Source organism: Mustela lutreola, chromosome 3 (assembly GCF_030435805.1).
Source record: "Mustela lutreola isolate mMusLut2 chromosome 3, mMusLut2.pri, whole genome shotgun sequence".
Lineage (NCBI taxonomy): Eukaryota > Metazoa > Chordata > Mammalia > Carnivora > Mustelidae > Mustela > Mustela lutreola.
In genome coordinates, this window is record NC_081292.1 from 7,304,280 (window position 1) to 7,310,279 (window position 6,000).

The 6,000-nt window shown below is 48.6% G+C and overlaps 1 long non-coding RNA gene across 1 annotated transcript in view; it reads right to left on the reverse strand.

The window, feature by feature from the left end:
* LOC131826376 (uncharacterized) overlaps window positions 1-2,921 on the reverse strand; it is a 95,717-nt gene extending 92,796 nt beyond the window's left edge. Inside the window, exon 1 of the long non-coding RNA XR_009351556.1 lies at window positions 2,718-2,921. This is a non-coding gene — a long non-coding RNA (uncharacterized LOC131826376). The remainder of the gene's footprint in view (window positions 1-2,717) is intronic.
* Between the last annotated feature and the right edge of the window lie 3,079 nt (window positions 2,922-6,000).

The following is a 6,000-nucleotide window of genomic DNA, read 5'->3' on the forward strand; positions in this document are numbered from 1 at the left end:
GAGTGTCCATGTACCAGTCCCTGAGCTGGGCCCAGAGGTGAGTAGGACTGACTAGTGAGGCCTCAAAGAGCTCAGAGCCTATGGGTGGAGAAGGCAACACAAAACTATATTCAGCACAGGATAATACAATCTGCACAAGTCTGGATATCTACCCCAAGCACTGTGGAAGCAGAAGTTGGAACAACCAACAGTACCTGGGAAAGTCCAGGAAGGCTGCATGAAGAAGGTGATACCAACGGACATTGAAGGATGAGTAGGAGTTTGCTACAAGGACAAGACAGTGGATTATCATTATGAGCAGAAAACACAAATAATACTTGGTCACTGGTGTGAAAATCCTGGTTCCTTCAGGAGATCCTGTGTAATGGATTATGTGGTCCGGGGGAGCACAGGGTGGAGTGCAGCACCTGTGATTTTGTGCAAAGCGCTTTTGTCTTACTATCTCATTTGATCCCTGAAATAGCCCAAAGCCCATGAAGCCAGTACTGAAGCACTTGCATGTGCCAGACACTTGAATAAGTATTTTTTGCATTCATAATTTCATTTCATCTTCATCCTAGGGACTTACAGAAACAATCTTTCCTATCCCTATTTTGTAGACCAGGAGTCCAAAGCTGCAGGCCTTTCATAACCTCCCCCAGGTCACAGAACAGAACCAGGATTCCTGTCCTGGTAGTCAGACTCCAAGAGTCAAACACTCTTCAGAATGCCTCTGCCACCTACATGAAGCAGAGCTGAGCAAAGTACATTAGTGGGATCATGATAGAACAGGAATCAGATCCCCGGGAGACAGTGGGGAACCTGCGGTCCAAAGCTATGAGGCGAAGGGTCGCAATGGCATACTCTCCGTAAATGTTTCTGCTGTGCCCTCCTGGAAAGGGCTGAGATAGCTGGAAACCAGGAGTAATTGAGGCCTGAGCTCAGGACACAGGCTCAAAGAGTCAATACGTCATCCCAAGAGGCACAGAGAACACAGGCTGTGTCCGAACTTGGGGCTGGAGACGGCGCTGTCCGATACCCCGGCTCTCTCCACTCCAGCACGGGGCCCTGGTGAACAGTCTGCAGCCACCCCCACGCAGTCTGAAGTCTCCCTGGAGAATGAATGGGCACCGGTTCACACCAGTCCCTGTGAAACTTCCAACTAGCACCTTCTCCGCCTCCCTCCACACCGTCCTGAGGATGGTAAAACCAGCACAGCAGCTCGGGTAGAAGTTCCCCTCCTCAACTTATGAGACCTGCCCTCCAATACATGCTCACACAAAGGTCTCTGCAGGACAATTTAATTCGATTGTTCACTCCCACCTTTGCTTCCTCCTCCCCATTTACAAACCCCAACAACACCCCGCCTCCAAATCCCTTCGAGTGGGAAGTGGGCCAACTCCGAAGTGGAGAGGGAATTTGAATCCCAATTTCACATTTTATAAACATCTTGGGAATCGAGGTCCCGCAGCCATAAAATGGGATTTATCCATTCAACACATAGTTATTGAGCACCTACAATATCCCAGACACATTGAATTCATGGTCAGCAAAGTGAAGCTAGTCCCCTGCCTCACAGAATCTACAATCCAGCACGAAAGCAAAGCAATGAAATCAACCACTGTCATCAATTTGATAAGCATTCAGTCCAAGGAAGAATAATTCTTAGAGCCAGGAGGGTGATATTTCTAATTCTTGTCCAGGTTGTTAAAAGCAGATCTTTAATCCATTGCCTGAGAGCATTTTGAATCAGTGTGGTCAGGATCCAGAGGCCACAGAAAGAGGAAAGGCTTTTGATTTAGACAAGGCCAAGTGCCACCAATTATCAGACATAATTTTTCTCATCTGTAAAATGGGTATGTTAGCTGGACCTACCTCCCAGCCCTGTTGGAATTTACATTTTTTGTGAATTTAATGAGATCATGTCTGTCCAGATCTGGCACATCGAAGGTGTTCAATCCATAGTCGATCCTGTCCTCTGGGTCTGTGAGTGCAAACTGGAACCACACGACAAGGCCTGAGCACAGAGAGGTACCAGGACTCACACAGCCGCTGAGTTACTCCTCTTGGCAAGGACAGTAACCCCGAGAATATGCAGGAAAGAGGGTGAGGCACAAACAGAAGAAGTCGGTTCCAGCCACAACCCAGGGACCAACTTCCTCGGTGGTCCCCTGGCCACTCTGGTCAACTTTATTCTCACCTTCCAACAGGATAGCAGTCCTTGCTCTGATTGTCCCCTGGTGATAAGTGTTGTAATGACCAGAATCTGATGAAACAAGTCAATCACAAGCAGTGGGAAGCCATCTGGGAGGAGTGATTAACACTCATCCAACAGTCATGATTATTATTGTTCAGAGCAGGACCATGTTCTTCAGTGGAGTCTGTGATAAATCATGGTGAGGATGGGCTGATGACAAAGGGACGCCTGCCTCCCTTACTGTGGGCAGAACAGAAAGACCGGAAGACCCTTCTCAGTCACTTTCAGCTGTGTGGCCTTGGTGATGTTCATGAAACTCGCTGAGTTCCATTTCCTCATCTGCAAAATGGGGAAGAGCAGTACATTCTCCCTAGCACAGCATTGTGAAGAGTCAAAGACATGGCCAGGGTCAAGGATCTGAACCATCAAGAAGAGAACCTGGTAAACAGCATCAACCACCCCAAATGCCCATCTGGAAGCCTGACCCCCCAGCTCCATAGTCACCGCACACAGCCAGGCTTTTCCCAGGAATTGTGCTCACCTTCGAGATTCTGCCAGCATCTGTGGGCACGGCCATCCACTCGTCCACAGCAGGCCCCTCAGTCTCCTTCTCAGGCTCCCCAACATTCTCCTGCACCCATCTGCAGCGCTCCTTCCCCATCTCAGAAGTGGCTTCCCTTCCCCTGTGGAGGACCAGCCCCTCAGCCCACACTCTCAGGCCCCACCTGTCCAAACCAGTTCTGCCTCCTCCGCTTTGTCCTCACAGCCCAGCCTGGAGGCCGGCACTCTCCAAGAGGCCCCCCCAGCATCACCTACTTTCGAGTTCCCCTCCTGCAGCTCAGTACTATTTTTTCTAAATACAACCTGCTCCTTGCCTCACAGCTGAATTCTTCTGGGCTTGTACCTCCAGGCTGTTCCTTTCTGTCTCCATCCTTTGCCCTGGCCATCATGCTCACATTCCTTTGGCTCTCGGGAAGCCACAGCCTGCCTTGACCACTCCTCCCAGGGACATATCCAGCAGAGCTGTGGCCCTGCCCTCCAGGAAGGAGAGAGACCTGGCTAAATTCCTGGCTTATTTTGGGACCCTGTTCCATCACCAGGATTCTTGCACTTGTAACTCAAAATGCTGACTATTATACTCCTAATTATTTAAAATACAGCATTTTCACAAAGGATTCACCTTAATTTCCCTTCTGGAGGTCACGAGTGAGGTCCAATGAACCCTGAAACAAGGAGCCATCCAGCTATGGAAATTTCCATGGGGCCGGGAGGCCAGCAGAGAGGTAAGGCCTCTTGTCCAGACTTAAAGGCAGCTCTGAAATCAAGAGCAGATTTGGAGTCAGGCAGGAAGGAGAACTATGCTCTGTGAGCCAGAGGAGTCTCTGGACAGTTTGCCAAGCTGAGAGGAGGGTCAGGAGAAGAGCCAGAGTATGGGCCAGGGACTTGAGGACCCAGGAAGGGCCAAATGCAGGGAGTCAGAGACCAGACTGTTAAGTATTCTGGGTGGGCTCAAATGGGCTGCTGCTGTGCCAGCATTGGTGTGCTGCCTGAGAAAGAAGGCTGAATTTATGAGCAGAGATGACTGTAGACAACTCCCTCACTATCACACCCAGTGCCCACTCCATGGGATCCTTCCTTCTCAAATGCCACACTGCCCCCCCTCCTGGAAAATCTCTCCCTTCGTTGTATCCCACTAGCTCTCTGATTTTTCTCTGCATTCGGTTTGCAGGTTCTTTCCTCTCCTTCCTGGCCAATAAGTCTAATAAGTGGACAAATTAGGTCTTCCAACTCCCAACAGCTCGGTTCCATATGTGTTATAGTATAGACAGCAAAAAACTAAGAAATGAAGGTCATTCACTTTGTTTAAAGTCATCAAACACCTACTGTGAGTCTGGGCTATGCCAGGTAAAATGGCCTCCGAGGAGGTTTAGAGTAGAAGGTGGCCAGAAGGCGGACATTCTCCTACCCAGAGACAAGGCTCCCCACCCCTGCGATGGAGAGTCATTTTTAGACCAGAAGGCAGGCCCTTCTCCAAGGTCCTGATGAGTGTTGGGTGTCCAGCAATTGTTCCCACGTGCATTTGAGCCGGAATCTAGACTTTTCTACAGCTGCTGCATGCTGTGTTTGTAAGAACTATCAGCCTCACCATCAATCCTCAAGCTTGTATGGGCTCTGAATTATTTAATGCTACATTCCAAGAGGCTGTGAATAATGGAAGGGGGCGTAAATAATCTTATCTTTGTCTCTACACGCAGAGATTGGGCAGGGGCACCCAAAGAGGCTCTTATTCTGCCAGATTCTTACAACACCTGTGCATGATTAAAAACCAGACCAAATGCCCCCTAGATAACTGTTATTCCCTTGTGGGGAAAAGAAGTGAGCAAGTGTCTCATCCTATTTCCCATGTGGAGAGAAGCAATTATATATCAGGCTTCAGGTTCCCAGGCCTCCAGGATAATTACGGCACTGCTTTAGAGCTGCCCTGAGCCTGACACATTACCCAGCTCTTTCACACGCCTGTACAGACGGGCAGGGCAGCTTTCCTAATTGACAGACAAGGACACTGAGCCCCGGGGAGTTTCCCTGGCTTACAAATACAGTTAGAGTGAGGAAGAAACGAGCCTGGATCCAGGTCTGCTGACGTCCCTACAAGCATTCTTTTTTTTCACCTTTCCACCTGACTCTAGGGGCACAATTAGGGTAAGCATTTGTCTCCCCATCGTCATTCAGTGTTAATGAGACCTACCCACGTGCCGGGTTCATCTTCATTTCAGGTCGATTTTTGTGCAGAAGGGTCACAGGGAAGGGTCCCTGTGTTTCTCAAGCACCACACCATGTATCAGACGTTTGACCTACCTCCTCAGGTAGTGAGCCCCTGAGGTCCAGGAAAGACACATGAGGGAGCAGAGGGGATGGAGGGCTTTGTCAGTGAGCAGACCCCAAAGCACTATGGTGTGGTAGAAACAGGCTTTGGGCCAGGAATCAAGAAATCCGGGAATGAGTTTTGATTCTGCCACTACTAGCTGTTTGATCTCAGAGGTCTTGTCATTTTGAGCCACCAATTTCTTAATCCATAAAATCGGACAAATAACAATTTACCCACAGGGTTGCTGTGTGATGGAAATGGGAACCCTGTGTGTTAGTGGACGTGTTATTCCCTTTCATCAAATGACATCCCCAGGATTCCAGGGTGATGCATAAAGATAAATACTGATCAGACCTGCAGGAATGGGGAAGAACTGTGATCTTCCCAGAGGCAAGGAACCAACAGGGAGGCAGGAGTAGGGCTTCGTGCACCTGATGCGCAGAAATGGTCCATGTCCACCAGGGGGCCCATTTTTTTTTTTAATTTTTATTTTTTATAAACATATATTTTTATCCCCAGGGGTACAGGTCTGTGAATCACCAGGTTTACACACTTCACAGCACACACCAAATCACATACCCTCCCCAATGTCCATAATCCCACCCCCTTCTCCCAAACCCCCTCCCCCCGGCAACCCTCAGTTTGTTTTGTGAGATTAAGAGTCACTTATGGTTTGTCTCCCTCCCAATCCCATCTTGTTTCATTTATTCTTCTACCCACTTAAGCCTCCATGTTGCATCACCACTTCCTCATATCAGGGAGATCATATGATAGTTGTCTTTCTCTGCTTGACTTATTTCGCTAAGCATGATACGCTCTAGTTCCATCCATGTTGTTGCAAATGGCAAGATTTCATTTCTTTTGATGGCTGCATAGTATTCCATTGTGTATATATACCACATCTTCTTGATCCATTCATCTGTTGATGGACATCTAGGTTCTTTCCATAGTTTGGCTA